We start from the raw sequence: 26,995 nt of genomic DNA, 5'->3' as shown, positions 1-26,995 counted from the left end.
AGAAAAAGAGAGAGAGACATCCATGTGAGAGAGAAACATCAATCAGTTGCCTTCAGTACATGCTGCAACCAGGAATCAAACCTGAAACCCAGGTACGTGCCCTGGCTGGGACTCGAACTGGCAGCCTTTCGGTGCACAGGACTACACTCAATCCACTGAGCGACTCTGGCCTGGCCAGACACTTTTTTCTGTATGTTCCCATGCACCTTCCCTCAATGCCTATTTTATTATTTCATATAGTATGGTTATTTTTTCTTTCCTTGTATTAAGTTTATTGGGGTGACATTGGTTAACCAGGTTGTATAGCTTCCAAGTGTACATTTCTCTGATACATGATTTTCATATTGCATTGTGTGCCCACCACCAAAGTCAAGTAGTATGTTTTAATTACTTCAGCAGTGCCGCTTTTTGGCATAACTTTGAACTCCTTGGGGATACAGGTTGTGTCTTGCTTAACTTATTCTCGTAGTGCCTCACAAAGAATATGTTTGATGTATGTGTATTATACAAAAGAGGGTGTATTTGAAATTCTATGTTCTTCCAAAATTAAGCGCTTCTCTGAGAATGTTATTGAATGGCCGGTCTCTTAGTTTAATGTTCCTTAATTATTTGCACCATTCATACATTTTTCTAAAAACCCCCAAACCCATTGGTTGGCTCTTGTCTATGCGTTAGCTGCTTAGCTTTTCTGAGCTGCCTGTGCAAAGGCCTTCATGCCTTCAGGGTCCCGGAGCAGGAAGGCCGAGGAATGCCCAGCCAAAGGCTTTAGCTCAGATAAAAAGTGCATGCACCAAAACCAAAGTCATAAGCCATGTGCAGCAGAGCAACACAAACATCTTCTACAGCTTCTAATTGTAAAGCGTTAGAGGTTTTATCAAGAAGGAACGCAGCCTGCCGGCGTGGCTCAGCAGCTGAGCATCGAGCCAGGATCCAGGAGATCGCTGTTCGGCTCCCTGTCAGGGCACATGCCCGGGTTGCTCCATCCCCAGTGGGCAGCCAATCAATGGCTCTCTCATCATTGATGTTTCTGCCTCTCTCTCTTCCTCTCTCTGAAATCAATAAAGACATATTACAAAAAAGAAATGCCAAATTTCATCACTTTTTTCTCACACCTTTTTTTTATCTTCACTCGAGGATATGTTTTTATTGATTTGAGAAGAGAGGGAGAGAGACTGAGAGAGAGACAGAGACAGAGAGATAGAAACATCACTGGGAGAAAGAAACATCGATCTGTTGCCTCCTGTACGCACCCCGGCCGGGAATGAAACCCGCAACATAGCTTTGTGCCCTGACTGGGAAGAAAAACTGCAACCTTTTGGTGCACAGTTAGATGCTCCAAACAACGGAACCACCCAGCCAGGGCTGTTTCTCTCACTCCTTTCAATTCATTAATATGATTTGCATTAATTAGCTTGCTTATGTTAAACAAGCCTCTCAATTCTGGGATAAAACCAAGTTGGTCATGATATATTCATGTATTTATACAGTTGTGGATTCAATGTACTAAATCTTATGTTTAGAATTTATGTAATTTCTGCAACTAAATTCAGGAATAATGTTTCTGTTATCTTATGCTTTTGTTATCAGGTTATGATATCAATGTTATGCTAGCCTCATAAAATAAATTATGGATTGTTCCATTTTTCTTTTGACTCTCTGAAAAGAATTGCAGAAGAATGGAATTATTCAGTTCTTTAAATATTTGGTTGACTTTGCTAGTAAAACTCCTAGACCTAAAGTTCTCTGTGAGAAGACTAACAATACTGTTTTTTGGGGGTTTTTAATGGATATAAGAGTAATCTTGTTTCTACTTCTTGCTCCGGTTCTGGTAAATTATGTTTTTATAGGAATTTATCCATTTCATTTCTCTTATAGATATAAATTACTGAGAAATTTATGTTAAAATCTCCCATTATGATTGTAAATTAGTATATTTCTCATGTAATCCTGAAAAATTTTACTACGTATATTTTTTTGAGACTATTCTATATATTAGAGGTATAAAAATTTAAAATGTTCATATCTTCCCAGAGGATTTAAAGTTTTATTTTTATGTGGTAATGCTCTTTATTTCTAGTATTTTTGCCTTTCAGGTCTTGCATCTGATGTAAGCATTTCTATGATAGCATTTCTCAGATATACCTTTTTCCACATTGAGTTTCAACCTTACCATGTTCTTTTATGTTAGGGACATCCATCTGGTCATGGATGCTGTGTTGTATTTCCCACCTTTCTTCCTCTTTCCTGTAACATTAATGCCATGGTTGAAAATTCAGAAGCATCTTGAATAGTCAGGCCATGTTGAGAATGGGAGCCTTGTGGAATGAATTGTGCAGCAGCTGAGGAATCTGAGTACTTGACCACCGTGAAGCCACCTTTCAATCCTTTAATATTTGCCTTTGGATGTAAGCCACCTGTTGTGGTTTTCTCAGATATGCAGCTGAGTTTCATCTTAGCTGATAATCAGATTATAACCTGTGGAAAAACTGAAGATGAAAACACAGCTTGCATGAATTTAACATCCAATTACAAGCAATATATTTTACACACATAGCACCTAAGTTTGTGTTTATTTTAATAACAGAATTTTGAACTGTAATACTTCCTTAAGAATGTTTAGATGAGATATTATCTTAGTTCAAAGTAGGTAAGTTACGAAAGTTATCTGGACGATGATGACTTTTTAGGCGAGCTTTGACTAAAAGGTAGGATTAAGATACAAAAAAGGGGAGGAGAATGATTACAGTTATGAAGAAAATCGGGGGAATAGACTCAGAACGAGAAAGTGAGAGGCCTGTCTCAATGATGACTTTTCAAAATTTTGGAGAACTTAAACAGGTAATAAAAGGAAAGCAGCAGGAGGTGAGTTCTAAGGGTTGACTTGGGCTGGTTCACAAAGTGGTGTTTGTTGCGTTAAGGGTTTTGGATTTTAATCTCAGCGTGATGGTTAACCATGGAGAGGTTTGAGAAAAGGAGTGACAAGATCTGAATTGTGTTTTGGAAAAGATTACTCTGACGTCTGCGTGGAGGCCTGATGAGGGAGAACGAGAGTGTAGCTCCGGACTCAGGACAGAAAGGAAGCATTGGATGCAGTCAGGTGAGACGCTGTGGTTAGAACAGGGCGGTGGCTACTATCAGAGTGGAGAGAAATGGTCAGAGTCTCAGGGTTATGATGAATATACTAAAAATAATATGTGAAGATAAGATCATGTTAATGATATACAGGCTTTAGAAACCCCAAATGTGGTAATCTGCAAGACTTACAAATCAATGCCCCGAGGTCCAGATTTGTTTGGCATGCAGATAAGTTCTTTGGTTAATTAGTTGCCAATATTTAAAAGTTAGGATATTTTACATGAAAAAAAATCTGCATTTGCTCTTTCTTTCTGAAAAAGCAGCACATTTGACAACTCTTACACCTACCCTACGCTCCAAAATGTTTCACCATGTCTACATTTGAAGAATGCCATCGGAGGCTGCCCCTGTAGGCCATGTAGAACAGCAGACGTTCAGACCCACACACATCTTCATTCTTTGCCTACTTCAGTGGTTTACAGTGGAAATCTCGGCATCTGTTAATGTGAAGCCTCATTTCTGCTTTAACCTGTCTTATGTACTAGGGTCTACCTAAAATTTAATTTGATGTTAAAATGTTTCCTAAAAAGTACTTTCTTTCTCATCGGATCACATTCCTCACTAGGATCAACACTACTATTCATTTTTAAAACTTTCAAGAATCACAGCATGTTTGCTGTTTACTTTCCATTCACAATCAGGGGTGCACAGGGCACGTGGGAATCAGAACTTAGAGAGTACACTCCGTCTGGCAGAGGGGATCCGAACTTGCGTGTAAAGACAAGGACAGCCTAATTAGATTTTTAAATCAAGATTTAAACTTCAAGACATAAGCTGTGTGGTCAGGAGACCATAACTGATGGGAAAAGGGCCAGCAGTCTAGGAAGAGAAGATACAGCCTCATTTGTAATCTGGCAGGAGAAACTTCTCTGGCCATGAATAGTTGCAGGGGATGGGGGGCTACAGAGCCAGACTCTGCAGCCGGAGCAGCACCGGGAATGCTAGCTGTACCCGGCTGACTGTGCGCCTTCAGGAACCACTTGGGCAAAACTCCATTGCTAGAATTTTAGGTATCTTGGAAGACTACAAAAACTTGTTATTTTCTATTTGCAAGCACGGTCAGGATGCAGTACAGAGAACTTGGTAGGTGTCCACAGTCCAGTTTATTTCTAAGAAAGGAGAGACTGATAATGCCACCGGTGATGACATTACCGTGTTCCGAAGAGGAGCCCCTGGGAGGCCTGTGTTGTCTCCATGGTGAGGCGCTGAAAGAAAGCTCAGGGTGACAACAATTCCCAAACGCCTCTTGCGTCAAGCTGCCTCATTTCTTCTATTAAGTATTTAACACTCTACTCTATAAGCATATGTGGATTTTTAAAAAAGCCATTTACATTAAAGCATAAAAAGTGACCATTTTGGTGAGGCCTGAATCAGCGTTCTCTGCTGAGAGGCCTTACGTTGGTGGGTGGGGCAGTCTTTACTGAGAGACGAATCATCTTGCTTTTTGATCATGTGGAAGTTTCTGGCCCTTATCCTGCAACCAAGTACAAGAAGTGAGAGAACATTTTTAATGAAGAAACATGGAGGCTGCAAGGATTTCCTTTTGCTAACTGCCCCTTTATCAGTCAGAGACAGACAGCCTCGTGGAGCGATGTAATCAGCCTTTAAAACAGATGCCGAGGAAATTCACTGAAGGAGAGCAAAGGGATCGGGATGAGTGATTGCCCTATCTCTAGCGTCCTACAGGGGACTTCTTTCTGCACCTATAGATTATTATGTGAACAGTTGCATGGGAGATTATTCCACATGAAATCATTTGGCAGGTAAAAGGAAACAGCTCAGTAAACATCAAGAGGCCATTTTCTTGCTAAAAATGAACAGAGGCTATACAAAAAGCCTCCTGGGATGCACCTGTTAAGTTATCCGGTGATGCCAGCGCGTGAGGACAAGTGCAATATGTTAACCATGCTCGAACTATGCACCCCAAATCCTGAAGTAGTTGTTTGGGGGCCACGACAAGTTATTGAAGCTGTTTATTGAAGGACATTTCAACTTGATCAGCTTGATATTCTAGAATGGTGTGTTGTTTCACTGTATTGCTTTTTCTAAATGAAATAGCTTGGTTAGAAAAAGTTGGCTCTGTATCGATATAGAAAACACACACACACACACACACACACACACACACACACACACACACACACACGTGCGCTCAGGTGAAAAAGCCAGGTCCCTAGTTGCTAAAAGGTGCCTGATCAGTGAACTGGAAATGTTATAATTGTTTCCCTTACGCATATAACATAGAGTACCCTCCTTACTTGCTGTTTACATTTTTGTCATTTTTTATAATTTTTATTTTAAGGGAAGATGATGGGCCAGTAGGATAGAAATGCCGGCACTCTCTGGAGCATAGTTATGCTAATTTAACTAGTTTGAGTCTACGGATATTCTCAGGTGAAGCCTGTTATGTTTCTCCTCACTATTCAGAGGCATTGGCTCCTCTGAGCTCAGGGGCCTGATGGACCCAAGGTTGCTATTTTTAGTCATTTATATTTCCTGCCTGCAATTGAAGAAAAAATGTCATGGCCAGCATTGAGAAAAAGATTACAGTCTGTTAAAACCCATTTACTAGAATAACATCCTTACAATGTGAAAATTAAACAAAGATAAAGCATTGTTGCTTTAACTGGCCTTTACTTTCTGGTGAATGTGAATTCTTCTTTTCAAATGTTTATCAGCCATGTGTGTTTCATTAGTAAATGTCTGTTAATGGCAAACTTGTATATGACAAAAATGCATATATCAAGGAAGATATTGACTAAGTAAAAAATTTTATTCTTAAAAGATTAGAAAAAAGTAGAATTTGAAACTATGTTATTTTCCCTTCATAATATTCTAAGTCCGCTCATCATGTTACAGTGAGTGCGGAATCAGGCTGTCAATGTTTGTTTCTCCTTTATACTTTATTAAATATTTAATAGAAAATATTCTTGGTGATTACATACATTATTTCTGGAAGGTTTCTGAAATGTTAAAGTAGCAACCATAAATGTAAACCGGCAGAAGTCATTGCCATACATTGATTATATATCATGATGTAACTGTGCTTTACTTTTGAACAGAATTTTCTGAGCACTTAAGGTTCCTTAGGGTTCCTACTGGTAAAAAATTAAGTTTACCAAAAAAATTTGGTTTTATGATTTCACATTTTTATTTTATTAAAAAGAAACTTGGAAGGTCAAAATGGAAAAAAGGAATAAAAAAATAAACAATAATGGTATAATCCAGAGAAAAACTATTAACATTGTGATTTATTTATATAACCTTGTAATACTAAAAATTCTTCAAATGAAATTTTGAATCACTGCATAATATCTGTATTTCATTTTTTTCTTATTAATTTTCATTGATTTGTTGTTGTTTTTTCCTATTATAGCTAACAATATAATAAATACCTTTGTATATAAATGTTTTTACTCTTTGTATATTCTTAGATTATTAGACATGTGTTATAGATTATGAATATTTTTAATACTCATTAACATTTTTAAAGATCTGTAGTCTGCAGATTTAAGAACTATTACTACCCTCTATTAGTGTCTCTGAGGCATACTATACAACCCTTTCCAATGTGAAAATTTTTTAAATGATACATTATTGTCAAGTTTGCATCTTTATTTTATAATGAGCCTGAATTTTTTCTATGTTCATTAGCTATTTATAGTTACTGGTGTATAAATTTTAAAAGTCGCCTAGTTTAGTTTTTATCTGTACAGCATACTTTTCTTTGGGGACAATTCCCATTCCCTCTTTCAATCCATAGTAATCTGTAGTTCAGTTCCAGTCAGCCTGGCCGATTCCTACTCCCAGCCTTGATACGACCCTGCCACTGAATGACCACATCCAAGCACACTCAGCGAGAAACTCTGTGAGAGAATTGATACACGGATACTCAAAGAGGGATGGTGGCCCTTACTCTGTTATTGAACTCTAAGAACAGAGGCTTGCATCAGCCTAGAATCATCTGGCTGACATCACACTGCCACATTGAAAAGCATGTCTGAGGATGAAGCCAAGAAGGAGCAGTAGGACTAAAAGATGGAGAGAAAGAAACCATTTCCACAAATTCTGTTAGTATCCTAGTAGGAAGCGGATGCAGAATGCAAACCTAGATAACCTGGCCCAGAATTCATAGTCCTAATCACTACCCTCTTCCTTTTATTACAGACCTAATACTCAGGTCAGAATAATAGAAGACAATAGATAACAAAGGATATGTATGAAACTAGTGGTGGCTAAGAAAAACCAACAAATAACAGCCTGGTCACACTTCTGTGTTTCTCCAAATGGAACTGCTGTATCAGTTTAGGTCTTACACTTAGCCTCACCTTAACTCTGCCTCTATACCCCATGAGGGGAGAAAAATCACAGTGAAAAGAGAAATTAAGTGATATACTTCAGGAGTCCTTTTATTTCAAGAAACAGAAATACTCAAAGAAACTAAAGTGTCAGAGATATTCACGTGTTTCTCCCAATTCAGAATGACATTTTAACTTTCCTAATATCATATATGTTGTAAGAATGACATACTTTTTTACAATCCTTTCCCACTCTAGAAAGTGAATCTGCCTTTTTAGTCATGGCCTCTTGGACTCAAGGAAATAGGCAAAGGATTGGAATTTCATCTGTCTCTGGAAGGCATTGCCATCAGAGGCTGGAAACTTGTCCAGATATTTTCTTCTACTTTCATTTCTGCTCTTCCCCGCCTGTCTGCTTCTTTGTTCTTTACTCAGGATAGATGCTAATTTTCTTCTGTCAAGATTGTAGGTGGTGGAAGAGGTCTGTTACCCAGTTACCATCTGAAGAAAGTCTTTCTCCCTCTATCAGTTTGTCTTCCTCTCTCTCTTCCTCTCTACCAAGTACAGATTCCAGGGAAACAGACTGACATTGACCTACCTTGGGTCAGAGACCTAACTCTGGGTCACTCTTTTGGGGCTATTCAGTGGGGCACAATTTGCCATTGTGGATAGGTGTAGGAAGGTTAAAGGATTTTGTGGGCTGGAAAGACACTTCCAAATGTGTCTCCTTAAAAAACATTAAAATAATAAAATTTAAAAAGCCATTATTTTAAAGCCAAAGCCAAGCTAGGTCAAGGTTTCTGACATCCACTACTACTCTTCCTTGGCCACTGCTTGCCCTTTATCCCAAGTTCTGATTCTTATGGCATACGACAACCCATGACTGAGTTTTTCAGGAGTAAAAGTTGAAAGCTATTGTTTTGTCATGAAGAATAGCTAAATAAAGATAGAAAAAAAAAAAAAAAAAAGAGTGGGTGACAAAATTCTAAATATTTTTTCCTTTATAGGCAAATCTAGATTTTTAAAAAAATGTTCATTTGAATGTTTCCCATTATGTTGGCATAATCAAAATACCTTCACATCCAGGAGATTGTGGTTCAATTCCTGGTCAGGGCACATGCTTGGGTTATGGGCTTGATCCCCAGTGAGGGGTGTGCAGGAAGCAGCTGATCGATGACTCTGTTTCATTATTGATGTTTCTATCTCCCTCTCCCTCTTCCTTCCTCTCTCTGAAATCAATAAAGAAAGTCTCCATAGGAATAGCTTCTAAATGTTCCTATTTAATAGCATTTAACACCTTAAGCATTTCTTATTCAACAACCTCTCTCTTTCTCTCTCATTGGGTTTTAAAAACATGGGTCTCTTCACGATAGATGTATTTCTCAGAGAATTATAAGTTACTTATGTTTTCAAGGCCATTATTGCATATCTTTGCTTTGGGAAAAGGAACATGGCCACCTTTGTAGAACATAACCAAACCCAAAGTGACTGCCTCCTTTTTTTACATACAGTGGAATTTCATGTAATTTACAGCCAAGCAAAACTGGCTACAGTACAAAATGAAAATGCAGGACTCCTTGGTCAGAAATTATTAAGCAGATCATTAAACCAAAGATGGGGCCCTTCTATGTACAGATTCAGGGTGATGGCACAGGTTCCAGCCCCTGACACCAGCCCTGCAGCCAAGTGTCAGATGAGGCAGGCAATTAACTTGTAGACTTCAGCAATTTGCCTTTAAAATATATCTTCACTCTAAATGAACAGACCTAGTCTAACTTTCTAATCAGAAATAATCAGTTAAAAATTATAACAACTCGCAGACTATGATATTCAGATACAGTGTATGAATGAGTAATGTACCATGCCTGCTCTGTTTAGAGTCTCTACGACTGCATGATTCTTCTGTTACACAATGTTTGCTATTAGTGTTATTGTTTACTCTAAGACTTCTTAATGAAAATAAAACCATTATCATCAAATTGGAGCAGAAAGAATGCTCCATTAAAAAGAAACCATTTCGATAAGGAGATAGCATTTTATTTTTTATTATTCTACAAATTCAAAAAGCTAAGTTCTATAATAAATAGTTTCTTGGGAACACTTGCAGTCTAGCAGAGAAGCAAAAGACTTTTAATTCAGGTTTCAAAACCGACTTAGGAACTGTGATGCCCAGAGATACCTCGCCAAGGCAATTTATCTGTAGCAGCAAATATGCAAATGTAATAACATATTTGAAGTTAGTAATCAGATGTAAACTTTAATAGTACAAGCTAAGAACTAAGGCCTTATCCTGATTGGTAGTTCTTATCTGTAAGATGGAGAGGAAGGGTTGATCCACTAACTCTAGGCTTTCAGTGGATGTAAATTACATGTCAAGTAACAGGGCCCCAATCCTCTGATAAGAAGAGTGAGACTGCTTAGATAAGAAAGAGAGAAGGCAGATAAGAGGGAGCAAATAAGAGGAGAAAAGAGCACAAGAGACTTAAACCACCAGGCTGAGGTTTTCTGTGTAAATATCGTGCCATTTAATTTCTGAGAAAGGCAAGACACTGGAATAATGAATCTTAGCAAAACGCACCGGTGGGTAGCCAGAGATCTGGATTGTAATTCAAGTGCTTTTTAATACCCGATAGGTAGTGTATCCTTGCGCCAGCTTTCTATTTACCTTTGCTTCAGTTTTCTCTTATGCAAAGGGAGGGATTTAGAGTAGAATAATTTGCAAGACTTTGATAGTTCTAAATTTATGTATCTAGTTCTCATAAAAGTTAGATCGTTTTGTAGCAAAAGTTCCAGGCTTTTCTCAACTCTTTCTCTGGGAAATCTATTAACATCTATTTTACCCAACATTCGCTGACTATCTGTTTGATCCAGATACTTAGTGCTAAGTCCTGGGAATGCTGTGGCAATTCAATAGGCCCTGTGGTGTCATGTTTATATAAGATGAATATAGCATCCTTCTTCATATTAAAATAAAAGAGAAGTGACTTAATTTTCCCACTTATCTACTGATACTCTTGAGAAAAGAAGGTACTGATCATTGGTATTATAACTACTATATAAGGTATCCTGTCTGTATATCTAATATATATATATATATATATTCTGATAAAGATCTAGGATCTGGTATTTGCTCCCTAAGGTCAAAGGGTGTATTCTCATTTTTTAACATTTGAACTTGACTGAATGAAACCAGTATAATGATACTGGTTTTTAAAATACTGATATAGACTTCTGAATGAAGCTGAAAAGGGTGACAAATTTAGACAACAAAAGCAAATTCTATCACTAGATAGTTAAGTTGGCAAAGTAAAAAGCCTAAAATGATAAGAAATTGAGTCCTTAAATTTCAGAGCTAGGAGGCTCTTCAAAGTTAATTACTCTATTTTAATCTCTTCATTTTATGGATGAAAACACTGATATCCAGAGAGGTTGTCTGTGTTGGGAAAGGTCATCCAGCTGGTGAGTATAAGCACCAGGATTTGAAGGGAAATCTGTCCCCTCTACCTTTTTAAGTGGTTAACTCAATACTATAGTGAAATACATATTAATGTAAACTTGACATAGGATTTGACAGGAGAAGGCTTAATAGAATCTGTGTGCAGGAAGTTAGATTTAAAAAAAAGCTACCCTGATTGAAAATATTATCCAAAACACCCAAGAGGAAGTAGTTTCTCCTACACATGATCACAATTGGTTCTTATAGAGACCATGTATGGAACAAGAAGGATGAGTATTAGAATTCCTGTCCTATTAACTAATGGGGAAGTGGCACCTTGTTAAGATTATTTGATTCCTAATGTCCCTGGGAGGGACCAGATATTTATTTTATCTTAAATTCTTATATTGTCTCTCTGAAACTTTAAATCTAAAAACTGAGGGAAAATAAGTTTAACAATGTTGAAAAAATCTAATAATATATATAATATATTTTATATAAAATATAAACATATGTTTACCAATCAAATGATATGATTGTTTTCATTTCCAATTATTCTCAGCAAAGGCCTAGAAAGCAATGTGATATAAAGTGCTGATATGGGCTTTGAGAAAGAGGGAAATAGTAAGTCTATGACTATTTGGGACTTGTAATTTATGTACTACTCTTTTTTAGTCATAATATTTCTAAATGTAGTCTTTCTAGAAACATCTAACAAAATAAAAGGGAAAATATCAGGGAAACTTGACATTGTGCTAATTAATTATTCTTAGATGACAAACCCTGGAGTGAACCAAAGGGCCTTAAAAGGTAAGACTGGATTCTGTACCCTTGGTCAGAGATGTTAACTTAGAGTAACAATTTCAGCTCACTTTTTTTTCTTAGTTATAGGTAAGATCATGGAAACCTCTCCAAATCTTCCTTAGAACTTGGTAGATGTTAATGACCAAAGCTGTCACCAGGGGAATATGATACAGAGAATAGAAGTTATTTTCCTATTTGCCTTTTTTATGAGGAAAAAACTATATAGATCTATGAGAGGGAATATGTATTGCTGCAGCAAGGTAGAAAGCAAACAGTTGCTTCCAAGAGGAAGCAAGCAGTCTTTTGTTTTGAGTTTAGAGAGAGAGGAAAGAAGAGAGTGAGAGAGAAAAAAGATTGGAGTGATTTAAGGAAGACATCATGAGCCAAGGAGTGCAGACTGGTTCTAGAAACTGAAAAAAGGCAAGAAAATGGATTCTTCACCAGTTTCCAGAATGAATGCATCCCTTGATTTTAGGTTTCTGACCTTCAGAATTATAAAACAATAAATTTGCATTATTTTAAACTACCAAGTTTGTGGTAATAGAAAACTAATTCAAGGATTCTTTCTAAAACACCATGCCATTACCATATTCTGTCCATCTTGTATATTGCAACATATTTTAAAATACCTCTCACTCCCTGTCTTCACAGATAGTCAAGATATCCTTAAAGATAGACACAGTATATCATTCATCTCTTTGTATCCCACACTTTCAGAGTCAACTTTATAGATGTTGAATAAAAGGAGCAAATAACCATGTACTGACATTTATTAAAATACATCTGAACTCCACTCATAAGATGGATTTGACAGCCACTCAACAAATATTTTATGGAGAATTTTCTATGTAAAGGGTACTGTGATAAGTACACACAACATATGAAAACTTGGGCAGCACATCTCTTTTGTGAACATTTTAGTTGCTGAAATTTTGTTACAAGATGATAAGCTTGACATCAACTCAATTCAAAGGAGCATATTGATATTTATTAACTGGTATTACCCATGATTTAGGTTCCAAAAGGACGAAACGGAATGCAAGTGGGACAGTTCCTCAAAGAAAATCCATTTCATAGTTTGGCTGCCCAAATCATACATACCCTTTTCCCTTAATATACAGTTTTAAGAATGTTCCTGCCAAACTTAATAAAACTATTCCAAACAAAACTGAAACTTTCTTCCTTCTCAGGAGGAAATAACCCAAATCATCTCCATTTTTCTATCCAGACCTAAATTCATTATTTCTAGGAAATGTGCTTAAGCCTGAATGGGGCTCTTCATGAGCCAGAACCTAGACTGTAATGAAAAATTTAACCATCCCTACATGCATAAAATACAAAAAAAAGGAAAAAGTTTACTCAAAATTAGCCTTATGTTTCAATTATGATTTTTAAGAGTTGCCTCAATTTCTAATCTATATTCCTAAAGCATTTATAGTAAGTAAGGGATATTGATAAAATTTGGTCTCATTCCTACACATTGAAGTTTTATAACCTATTCATAGTGCTCTCAGACAATTAAATCAGACAATTTAAATTAAACATTATAGCATCATGTATTATTGATAGGTTATTAGTAAGCTAGTTTATTAAAAAGTTTTTATTAGTAGGAGTAATTACCTAGTCACAACAGTGCTTCTTCCTGTAGCCCTTCAGAAAATGTATATGTGCACATGTATGTGGTAGTTGCTTTTAGTTTTCAAAAGTGAAAACAAATATTGACAAAAGATTGCTTTTTATTTAAGACGGCCTTCCAAACGTGAAACTCAGTTCAGTGAAGGGGCACATCTTCTGGATCTGTTGGTAGAGATCAGTTTGAACTGTTTATCTCTGTTTTCTAAACAGTGATAAGGAAAGATTTCCATTTTGGCAAATGATTTGAATGTAATTATATGTAACTATCTCAGTGCACTTATACTTTTCTTCATCTGATTAATATCTTTCCACTTGAGAAATTGTGCCCCTCTGTGTATTTTGGACGGCCAAATGCAAGCCTACTCTCTCCTTACCAATTCCCCATCCCATCAAATTTTGGCTCATGAATCACATTGGTTTAAATTATCTTCATTCTCTGGAAAGAGTGGTTGTTCCAAATGGTGGCAAGTGATCCATATGGGAACAAAGTCTTTTTACAGTGATTCGTGTAGAGCCTGGGGGTTAGGGTTTCTCAATGAGATTAAGGGTTTTCTAGTCAAGCTTAGAACTTTGAGACTCCATCTTTGTCCTGGACACCTGGGAATAAAGCCAACATGAAGGGAGGCAGGGTTGAGGTAAGTAGGTAGGCAGATAGATAAGTAAGGAAGGAGTGAGGGAATGAGGGAGATAGGAAAGAATGGAGGACGGGAGGCCAATGGAAACTAATTTGTGGCGTATCTTGACCCGCTAAAGAAAATAACCTCAGCTAACTGAACAAACATAACAGATAACAAAAGCAGATAACTGGGATATCATGTAATAGAAGCTAATTTACCTTAATTTGGTTGAAACTTTTTCACCTAGAAACAGAATTCTAATATACTATTTTACCAAAAATCTAAAGACTACGTAAATCATGTCTGTGAGTCATATCTCTCTTCACAGATCAATCTCATAGTAACATTAGATGCTACACCAAAAGGTGTATCCACAACTGTTCACGCCGCTCTAATAGTCTTCATCTTCTGAGATATAAAAAAAAGTTACTCTTATTCTAATTCTACTCACATATGGTCACTAGGGTGGTGAGAGTGGGTCAGAGGCATCCTGCATTTCTTAATGTTAGATTTCATTGTTACATTTATCCTTATAAAACATAAGATACTCAAAATAATCTGATTTGATTTGCTGCAGTAACCACAGATCTTGCTTTCGCTCAAGGAATATGATTTATGTATATACATATATTTGTATAGGTGTGCTTGAAGGGAAGGTATGGGAAATAGTTACTGATTACTCTCACATTGGAAATACAGTCAGAAATTATCATATAATGAGTTTGTCAAGGGCAGTACCTCTCAAACTTCAACGTGCACATAAATCACCTACAAATTATTAAGCTGCAAATCTCTCTTCCATGTATTTACCCAAAAAACTCAAAAACATTTATTTATAAAGATTTATGCACCTCTATGTTCATTGCAGCATTATTCACAGTGGCCAAGACATGGAGACAACAAGTGTCCTTCCATAGAGGACTAGACATACTACTATGGAATACTACTCAGCCCTAAGAAAAGATAAAATACTGCCATTTGGGACAACACAGATAGACCTTGAGAATATTATACTAAGTGAAATGTCAGTCAGAAAAAGCTAAGAACCATATGATTTCACTCATATGTGGGATATAAAACTGAAACTCATAGACACTGACAGATAACAGTATGGTGGTTACCAGAGGAAAGTGTGGGATGGGGTAGTAAAGGGTAAAGGGGGCCAAATATATGGTGTTGGAAGATGATCTGACTTTGGGTGGTGGGCACACAATGCAATACACAGATCATGTATCATAGAAATGTACACTTGAAACCTATATGACTCTATTAATCAATGTCACCCCAATAAATTTAATAAAATTTAAAGAAACAGATAATGAAAAAAAAATTAAGCTGTAAATTCTGATTTACTAGATCTAGGGTGGGACCTAAAAGTCTACACTTCTAACAAGTTCCTTAATGATGGCAATACTGCTTATCATTGGTCCACATTTTTAATAGTAGGGTTCTAAGAAACTTCATCCACTCAAAGTGTACCAGGGATAAAGTCTCTAGTCAGGCTCTGTAGTGTAACAGATCCAAGAGTGACAGATCTGATGGCATCAATAAGTTAAAATATTTATATATACATATATATATATATATATATATATATAGAGAGAGAGAGAGAGAGAGAGAGAGAGAGAGAGAGAGAGAGAGAGAGAGACATATGATAGATGATAGATATAGATAGATGGAGAGACAGATTTTAGAGAAGGAGGAAGAAAGAGAGAGAGAAGGAGGAGAGAAACATCAATGTGAGAGAGATACATCGACATCTTTCCTCCCCTATGCGCTTGGACAGTGGATGGAACCTCCAACCTAGATATGTGTCCTGACCAGAGTCTAACATGAGGACTTCTGGTGCATGGGACGATGCTCCAACCAACTTAGCCACACCAGCCAGAGCAAAGAAAAAGTGTAAATATCTAATGCTATATATTAAGAATAGTGATATAATTAGTTGCTGGTAGATCCTGAGTCCTACAGAGAAGAAAAGCAACACAGTGTAAAGAATAAATTTTGTGGTGTTTTTTTTTTTTTTTACTGACAGAAACCACAAAACTAATCAATGATTTCAGTGAGAAAGTCAGTTAGACAATTTAAAATTATACTCATTAATACCAGGAGAAGATAAAGATATTGGGTTGAGTTACCTCTGAATATTGTCATTGTGACTCTGGGAAAAATTATTTTAAAAAGGAGTTCATAGTAAATATCCAAATTTCCATCCTTTGATGGACACTTGTAAATGTTGAGCACCTTCTATATGTAAATAGTGAGGATGTCTGCATTAATGGAAAGCAACACATCCATTATTACTAATCAGTACTGTTTAATATTAAAATGTGCATTTTCAGTATTTCTGATGTTGAAAAGCTTTGCTAAAGAGCAGCCTTTCCTTAATGGAAGTTCCAAGAAATGGAAACCTCATTTTTTGTTGTCTGATTATTTCAGCTCTTTTTACAAAGATCTCTTGTATAATTTTTTTTTGGCAGAAATGTGTTTCAGTGGAAGAGGGTATAAGGGGATAAATAGTGATGGGAAGAAAAAGAAAAAAATGTTTCATTGCTAATTGCATAGGATATAAATATTTGTTTTTTATGTTTACATTAAAATAATAAAGTTACTTTAATAAATGTTGAAATGAATTAAAACACACACACATAGTCTATCTGTATGTTCACACATGCTTGCTGAATGTTTTATTTTGGTTATTAACATTTATCTTAGTAAAATTTCTGAATTGACTGCATTAATTACTAAATGCAAAACACTTTATCTTTTGTAGGTAAAGGCTTAATAATTGGATTTTAAGAGTATAATAAAATTTATATGTTCCTGATAAATGAAATATTGAGACCAAAGTGTCTTCTATTGTTGGTCTGAGAAGTAAAAAGCATATATATAAGCATATATATGTGTGTGTGTGTGTGTATAAAATTGTCTTAGAACTCTCTGGTCTTTATCTGGCTTGACGGGTCACTTATTTTCCATTTTTAAATATGTATTCCTTTTTAATATTAAATTTTTCAAATGTAGGTATATTACTGGGTCATGTTAAAGATTAAATGAATCAAAAATATATAACATGGAACTGAAGAACTTGATGTACTTAGTGGTATCTACATAGATTTTTCCCAGCTTCTCTTTGAAGAAATAAATATACTAATAAAAATGAATTATTTTCCTATGGAGTTATGATATTTAATGTGTCAATTTTAACTTGGAGAATTTTAAGGGAAATTCTATGATCTCCAGAATTTTATTGACCAACCACTCAATGATAAAAGTTGTAAGTCATATTTATTCTTTAATTATTAATATGAATTATTTATTAACCAGTGTGGGTGACACTGACTTCTCAAAATGGCCTTCCCTAAGAAGCCAGAGTAAATGCTTTATGGAAAATAATGGAAAATGACTGAACATTGCTATCCCAGTGTATTCTACCAGTTTTCATGCTCAAGTAATTTAAACTCCCCAAAAACATGAATAATAACAGTGATTAACACTTCTGTTTTTTCTCCAGAGTAGGTACTTCATCTGAGATAGCAAATAACTTTGGGAGTGTTGTACTGAGTTTCTTTAATACCAACTTGCCACATTAAAAGTTTTATCCATGGAATGTTGAATAAGACACAATAGTGTTTCTTTAGATCCCTCATAACTTTCTATTTCCAAGAGATCTGAAAACAATACAAATGTGTTGGCAATTCAACTTCTATTTATTTCTAAGATTTTCAAAATGGCATCCTTCACTAGCTAGCCTCAGAGTGCAACTGTGATAAGTAAAGAATACAATAAATTAAAATGCTCAAAAAAACAGCTTAGAGCAATATTAAAACAGCATGACAAGAATCATTAAAATAGTGAATATCCATTACATCGTGCCGCATCACTGCATACGACAATCTGGGAACATTCTTTTGCTTGATTTTGTATAAAGTCAACATACAGAGAATTTATCAAGCAGTTTCTAGCAGGCACTGAATAAGTGCATGTTGAGTTAATGAATAAATATGTAAATAAACACTTAAACATTCAAGAACAAAAATGGAAGGGGAAAAGTTTTATATAGTGCATTAGATGCCCTAAGGAAATTGAAGCCTTGGTTGTTAAAGGGACTGAAATATTGATTTGTATCAGTGAATGTTTTATTTCAGTTAAATTTCAATACATTAGGAATATACCCTAAATCTATTACTAATTGGGATATTTTATGTAATGTATTTTATTTAAGAGGAAAATAACAGCAGGAACAATGATCTGTTTTTAGCATTTCACAGTCTTAATCACACTTGCCTTAGATATAAATAAGAAAAATCTATATTATAAAAAAAAAACCCACAAAATATTTTGATAAATGCAGAAATAATTAAATATATCATAGAAAAGAAAGAATGAAAAGCAAATAGATTGATTTTGTATAGGCCAATTTTAACTGAGCAAGCCATTTAAAATGTTTATATTTTAGACAGTAAGTATAATACATATGTTAAAATTAAAGTATACATAATAGATTTTGAATCTAGATAATAGTCCATCATGCCCTCCACATAACTGGGGTGCTCTCTTTCCAAACCTGTGCTCAAATTCTTTCTCATAGTTTATATACATTATAATACTTACACTTTCCTTTGAAACACTCATCTAACGCAGGACACTAAAAATTATTTTTCATTGTCTAATCCACTAGACTACAAGCTTAATGAGCCCAAATTCATCATTCTTTTGTTCACCACTCTATCACACTGATTAGAAAAGTCCTCAGCATATTTGTGTTCAGCAAAGATTGGTTTTATTAAATATTTAGCTTGCTATGGGTCTCAGAGATCCTGGGACTCCTACATCTCACAGTGCAATGATCTCCTGAAACACTCTCTTTTCTTACTGCAAGATGCCAGGGGCATACAAAGAAGAGATGATCACCAAAATGGGGGGTGACAAATGGCACTTGGAAAAAGTTAGAGAAAAATGGTCTCAAAAGCTAGGAAACCTCAGATTTAAAACCAATTGACCATATGATTTCACCCATATGTGCAATTTAATGAACAAACTGAACTACCAAGTAAAATAAAGACTAACTCATAGATACAGAGCAGGCAGACAGCTCTGGTGGGGGATGGGTGTTGGAGGGATTGAGCAAAAAAGAAAAAAAAGAAAGAGAACTAATAGACATGGACAACAGTGTGGTGATGGCAGCAGGGGTGGGGTGGGGTGAGGTAGAAGAGGGCATAGAGTAGATGATGGAATCAATCAATCAATCAATCAATAAAATTTTTTTAAAAATTGAAAGGGAAGATATAATTTCTTCTTCCTGAAGCCAATAATAATAAAAAAAAGTCAAAGATGAGATTCAGAGAAATCATGTTTATTCAAGAAAACTGTATGGACCATTGTGAAACATTACTGATATACTTTCCCTAAAACAGCTGTTAAAGCCTGGCTAGTGTGACTCAATTGGGTGAGCATCATCCAATGCACCACAAGATTGCCCATTCAATTCCTGGTCAGGGCACATGCCCGGGTTGGTTGCAGGCTCTATCCCCAGGAGAAGGTGTGCAGGAAGCAGTGATTGATGTTGTGCTCTCACATCAATGTTTCTCTCTCTCTTTCCTTCTCCTTTCCTCTCTCTCTCAAAATCAATAAACTATTTTTTAAAAATAAAAAAGTTGATGTGGCCCAGCCAGGTGCGGCTCAGCAGTTGAGCGTCGACCTAGGATCCAGGAGATTGGGGTTCGATTCCCAGTCAGGGCACATGCCCGGGTTGTGGGCTGCAGCCGATCAATGACTCTCTCATCATTGATGTTTCTATCTCCCTCTCTCCCTCTCCTTTCTTCTCTCTGACTTCAATAAAGATATATTAAAAAAAAAAAAAAAGTTGATGTGAGTCCATCACTGGCACCCCTGTCTCTGAGAATTCTGTCATGGCTGTCTTTGATGTACTCAAGGTCTTCATTAGCCCAGTGGTAGAATCAGCACTTGGTGTGTTTGAGAAGTGGGGAGGTCTCCCAGAACTCTAGAGGCGTGTGAGTGATGGCATTTAGAGACTAAAGTGTAAGGGGCAAGTCCTCAGTTCATAGCACAAAAGTATCACAATCCATTATCATAAATTCTAGCAAGGCATATTACTGATAGAGGGATTAAAATACTAACTGTAGATGTTCTTTAACCTGAGCTATTTTTCACTATTGAATGTAGCAGTCCTCTAAGTATAAAATAATGTGGTCTTCTCCAAAACTGATAAATATCAGACACAGGATGCAGTCTAATTCATATTTGCTTTAGTGAAACTTAAGACGTCCTAATTCAATGTGGGCCCTTTAATTCATTTTGGGGTTTTGGACTCCAGAGAAGAGGAAAGATTGGTGAACTTTGAATAGCCTCTGTTAAGAAAAGCTGCTTTCAGGCAGTCAGAGTTCTAAGGGAGTTTTTACAGGTCTCTCATTGTAGACTTAATTTTATATGACTTAATTAGGTTATAGTTTATATCTGATTTAAGCAAGAAAAAAAGTTTTGGCTTGGAATATCCTATCATGGATAATGCAGTGCTAGCACAAGGGCTATTGGAACAGTTTGTACTTTCTAACATTTAACATTATCCTGTGGTTTTTGAAGTGTGACCATGCAAAAAAAATTTGAAAAAAAGACTGAATGAAGCAAATTGTGTAATATAGAGAGCAACTGAACTAGATTATATGCTTGAAAATGTATTATACAAATGTTCAAAATAGTTATTTGCAATTTCTATTCACCCATATAAAGAATACATCCATTTTCATGCAATCATAAGTAGAAGCGCATATCTTGACATATCTTGGTGTTCATATTTCAGGAAAACAAAGAAACACTTAAACTCTTTTTATTTTCCCATTGGTCTCATTTCCATGTCCCTAAAGTACCATTCCAAACGTTACCTGTGGATTTATAAAGTGGTAAACATTCAACTGTAAAAGGTTGAATTTAAAAGGCTGTTTTAGCAGGTACTAGCAGTACCCTGTCATAACCATCAGCACCCACTCTCTACTGTATGTCAAATGCTTCTTCCTTCTGTCATTGTGACTCTCTACCTGTGTGGTTTCTCTGTGCAAAAGAGCATATACCCTGCTCACTCACGGGTCAGACTGGGAGTGCTGGGAGGTAGGGTGTATAGTTAACCATTCTGGGAGCAGCCCTCAAACAATGAGGAATAGAAGTTTGTAAATAAATACACCGCCTACCTCACCCTTTAAGTGATTACTCTGAGTAATGTCCTGCATTGTCTCCCAGGAATCCCCTCAGGATTATACCCCAGTTGGTCATCTGCTTGTTAACTTCGCACAGGCTTCCTTTCTCTGTCTCACTGCTGTCCCCCTACTGCTGCTTCCTGGGATCAATTCCCAACTAAAGCTTTTAGGCTTGCTTATCTCCTTCCTTAAAGGTTTGGTTCAGGGGAGAAGAACCCACAGCTCCTATGAAAATGTGATCAACTTAAAAAGTAAAGAACCTAGTGAGCCTAGAGAAGGAAACTGTGGAAAAGAAATAACCACAAGGTGAGGAAATGATCAGACTGAACTACAGGATATAGGAAAAAGCAGGGGGGAAAAAATATAGAAGAGAAAATAATAAATATAAAATGAGCAAAAAATGCTCTGGAGACAAACAAAAATGAAAGGCAAAAAGGATGATATATTAGATTACAAAAAAAGCCAAAAACAAACCAACAACAACAACAAAAAATAGCAAGAAAGATAGTAAAATCTAGACCAAAAAAAAAGATTGGTCACTTATTCCTTCTACTTTATCCTGGACAAGAAGCTGGGTGATCCAGCCACTGTGGGTTCCTGAGAAGCTGTGAGACAAGGTAAGAATAGCTTATGTTCATGGTATTCTGTGGGGGAATCTAAGAACATACATGAAGCAGGAGAGTGCAAGCAGCAAACCAAACGTGTGTGCTTAATGTATATGTCAGAGGAAAAAGCAGTAACGAGAAGTCAGCACACGGAGAAGCAAGGAAGGTGAGCATAGGGACATCACGTCAGCGTGAGTGCAAGACCAGGATGGCCTGAGCCTACCCCAGAACTGCTAGTGAGCTGCGCTTGACTTTAATTCTTGTGAAAGAGAATTGTCTCTTGTTTCTCCAAGACATCGGACATCTGTTTTCCTTACTCCTGGGTAGATAGGAAAGAGTGGAATTGCAGAGTCTTAGGGTAAGTACACGTTTACCTTTACAAGAAACTACATATGAATTGTCCAAAATGATTGTGCCATTTTCCACTCCACCCAGCGCCGTCTGAGAGTCCCAGTTGCTCAACATCGGTACCGACATTTGGTGGTGTCGGTTTTTGGATTTTAGCTATGGCTGTGGGTATTAAAGCGACATTTTGCACTACAAATTGTAAAGAGAAGATTTGCGTGTTAGGAGCATTTGCATGTGTCTGTGAGTTACTTACATATTATCTTCTATGAAGTGTTTATTCAAAATGGTTTCTTCTTCTTCCCGATTGTTTTCCTCTACCCTTTGGCAAGAGGACAAGCTCTTGTGATAATAAAGCAAACCTTTTTCACTATGTACCACTAGAAGTGTTAGCTTTTCACGTAAGTTGATATAAAACAACTCACAACGTAAAATAGGTTTGTTGCAGAGGCACAGTGTTTTTGAAGTTTTTAAAGATAGTTTAATGTATATATTGGTACTAAAAGAGAAATAAATTCTTGCATGATTTCTAGATTCCCAGGGGCCTGAGCCAAGTAGTAGGTTTCATTTCTCACATCTGACAAGATAAACAAATCTTAATTGTTATTACTTATCTATTACTCCGATTTAACAGATAGCTCCATTATCCATCTTCCAGTGCCTGAGGGTCTCTTAAAACATGCATTGTTTCTTGTTTTCTTTAATAAAGAACAAACAAACAAGCTACCTCCTTACCATACTATCAAGATAAAAAATTACTGTAGCTATTTTATTTAAATTGTATGGTCCCTAAACATCAGATATTGTGGAAATATTAGGATAAGAAGTGTTACGTAAGGCAAACTCTAGGTAAAGTGTAATGTCAGCTTTTATGAAAAGGTTACAGTTTTATAACCACTTTCCAAAAATATAACAGGATATAAAAATCTCATAAATCTCATCACATTCTAACCAACATTGAATTGACGAAAGATTAAATCTAAAATCTTGGTATTTTAGAGATCACTTGGACCCAAAGAATTCTTTAGCACCATGTTGCTTAAATATTTGACATTTGTTTACCAAAGGATTCAATAATCTTAAAGATTAATAACTGTAAAAATCATCTTGATATCTAAGTAACAATTTCAATCAATGAAAGGGATTACATAACTGTACCTTTGATTCAGTTAGTCACTTTGAGCCACAATCAATCTTTAGGCCTACAGAATATTATGTAACACAGTAATAATGAAAAATAAATATCTTGTATAAACTTAAGCAATAAAGAGTAAATAATATAAAAATATGTTTTGAATGCAAACTGCAACTTCAGTTTACATTGACGAGAAGTCAATATCAAAGTTCTTAAAGCATATGTCCAACCTTTAAGTTTATGATTAAAACTAGAATAGAATTTCTTTGTAAATCAGTGTGCATTTTATATTTCAAAATTTTTGCAGTGCATATGAACAAAATTCTTTGCTCTCTTCCTCTGACACTATCAAACTGCCAGCGTAGCACATACTCTATTATGTCATAGTCTAATGCATGATGATTTTTAAATGATTCAAATAAGAAACATTCCTTAAGAAGTAGAATATGATTAAGAGCCATTTCATTCAGTAAGAGCTCAATCTCCTCTGACTGGTGTAAAAAAGATGAAGAAAAAGTGTAAACACTGAACAGAGATGGCAAAAGTATTTCAGCATCATAAGGGTCGACAGTAGCTGATTGAAGTACCACATTGAGACAGGAGGAAAGTTTTGTCCAGAAAGAAAGAATAACGTGGTTTAACAATAGCTGCTGTGAGCATGGGGTGCACACCCCAGGTATGCTGGCCATGTTTTATAATCTCTTCCCTGAGACCCTTCATTCTTTGTTATTGAAAATGATACAAGAGTCATGCTCTCTTTATGATTATAGGAGAAAAGGTAAAAATAACACCAAACCCTGGTTTTTGGAAGTAATATCAAAAAGAAGAATGTGGTATTATGGCCAAAAACCAGGGTTTGGTGTTATTTAAACACTTGACAGACTAGAGGAAGGATCTTATTTGGTGTTATTTAAACATTGACATACTAGCTGAAGGATCTTAGATTTCCTAAACTTTGTCGAAATAGGTGCTCTTGTGTAGGTAAGAAACTCATCAAAGTTATGAAGTAGATGTTCACTGAAGCATTATTTACAATAGCCAAGATATAGAAACAACCTAAGTGTTCATCTGTGGGTGAACTGATAAAGAAAATGTGAGTGTATATGTGTGTTTGTGTCTATATCTATATCTATAGCTGTATATTTATATCTATATCTATCTACATAATGGAATATTATTCTACCATAAAAAAGAATGAAATCTTGTTATTTGCAAAAACATAGATGGAATTTGAGGGCATTATGCTAAATGAAATAAATCAGACAGAGAAAAATAAATAGTATACGGTCTCACTATATGTAGAACCTTAAAAACACACACCAAAAATCAAAAATATAGATACAAACATCAGATTGGTAGATTGGTGGTTGAGAGGAGAGGGGTGGGCAAAATGAGTGAAGAGGGTCAACAGGTACAAACTTCCAGTTATAAAATAAATAAAGTCATAGGGATGTAATTTACAAAATTATATAGTTAATAATAATAGTCATCGTTAATATCGCAGTATTACATATTTGTAAATAACTAAGAGAATAAATCTTAAAAGTCCTCATCACAAGAAAAATATTCTGTAACAATGTTTGGTGACTAATGTTCACTAGACTTTTTGTGGTGATCATTTCACAAATGCCAAACCATCATGTTGTACACCTGAAACTAATATAATGTTCTATGTCAATTATAACTCAATTTAAAAGCTTTTTAATTAAAAAAATCAGGGGTGAGTACAAAAAAATTTAATATGACTATAGAACTACATTTATTAAAAATACTATTTTGTTGATAAGAAGCAATAGTTGTTTTTCTCTGGAGATAAAGAACAAAAAATTCTATGATTACTACTTTCTCCTGACCTCAGGACAAAAAATTGTCTTGTGACCTTAGCCATATTTTGTATGACCTCAGACTACATTAAAGACAATGGCTTCAGAATTTCTCTATGGAAAAATGGCGTTGATTTGTAAGTCACAGTTAGATGACACGTCTTGAAGTGATTTTGCAAAGCAAAGTGCTGTTTTATTTAATTGGTGCTTATTTGGGGTATTTGAGGACTGCTGATAAAAACAATGGGGGTGGCTAATGCTCTCTCAAGCCACTGCATTTGGAGAATATGAATGTATTCCATACCAAAATTTTTCTTTGATGTTCATCTAGTAGTTAAGAAAATAATTACTTTGTGTGAAATAAGCTGGTTGTCATGTAGAAGCACTGCATTAATTATTTAACTAGTGATAGTTGCATTGAAGCAATTTCTGATGCCTCATTGAATGACCTGAGGGGTCTGGTCTTGTTTGTTTGTTTCTTGTTTGTATTTTGATGAAATAGCCTGATAAAGGAGTTGTATGATGACTCCCTGAATTTGTGTTTTACAAATGACAAACTTACAGAACAAAGATTTAAATAGTACCAAGTTCCAATCTACAGTCTCATATGAATAATGAGAACTTCTTTCCACACACAGAAGAACATCATCAACTTTCCAAACAGAATTAAATATAAGTCTTTGGGGTCATTCTTCCAACCAATGCCCATAGGTGCTTATATATAAGACTCTCAACTAAAACAAATAACAAGAGGAAAACGTGTCCAACAATGACTTATGAATCAAGAGTGCTTTGAATATTTAATTTTGAAGTTTGAGAATATTTTTAAGGGGTCTGTCAAACCTAATACACATGTAATTGAAACACTAAAGGAAAAAAGAGAATTTAATTTTCTGATTCTGAACACGTTTTGTTGCAGTGAGGAAAAACTACAACTATTGTTCAGTTATTTAGTGTGTTATTGCAACATTATATAACACAGAACATTTATTGTTATAGAAAGTGCTTTTCACTTTAAAGGCCTAAGTCATAAAAAGTTGTGCACCGGTTATTATCATTTACCTTTTCCTTAGGTACATTACTTTTCATATGCTTTCATTAGTGCGTTGCTCCCTAGTGTGCAAGTAACTTAAAGTCGACTTGCCAAAGCTCAGCTGGGGAGAAAAAAGGAGTTACTCTTGCTTCAATTCTTTAAGTTGGAACAAAGCATTTTGCAGGAGACGGTGGTTGTAAAAGAGCCAGACGGAGGAGCCTATAAAGTGTGGCCCCAAGCAGAGCATTGCTGTCCCTGATCTGCAAGACTCAATAGACTTCAGGCAATTAATAGATGTTATTTGAGTTTTATGTGATCTTAATTTTGCATAGTTCCTTAACAATGGCTACTCTAAAATGCTTGGTTAATCTTTTTTCACAAAGCTTGATAATTCCTTTTAGTACAAGGTGGCTTTGTTGTTGTTGAGAAAAAGAAAAATGATATGAGGTAGCTATCTTGAACCACTCACCTAAAAATTTGAAGATTGAATAAATCTATCTTTTGCTGTGCACTGAAGTGTCATTTCAGATAATCTGATGTCCGTTTCTTATTACATTTTTGGGCAATAAGTTAATGTCAGCAATAAGTAGAAACCATATGCTTTCAAATATTACATTTTAGGATGAAGCAGTAAAGCTTGTAGTTTACTATCTGTATTACTCTGTTAACACTTGAAAACTATAGCATAAAAATTCAAAGACAGTAAAAAAACATGGATAATAACATTCAAGTGATTCAATGATTTCCTTGGATTCCCCCTGAGCTTATGAAAGAGCGATGCAAAAGACCTCTCAAGTTGCAGCTTGTCAAGTGAAGCCACCGGCTGACAACAGCAAAGTGCTCTCTGCTTTTGCCAACTATTAACATCCAGAAAGCTCAGTTCTTTTAAAAACAATCATTGGATGATTTTGCAAAACA

Source organism: Miniopterus natalensis, chromosome 12 (assembly GCF_054644295.1).
Source record: "Miniopterus natalensis isolate mMinNat1 chromosome 12, mMinNat1.hap1, whole genome shotgun sequence".
NCBI classification, from domain to species: Eukaryota; Metazoa; Chordata; class Mammalia; order Chiroptera; family Miniopteridae; genus Miniopterus; species Miniopterus natalensis.
The sequence above is the reverse complement of the archived record's forward strand: the minus strand, read 5'-3'. Positions refer to the sequence as shown.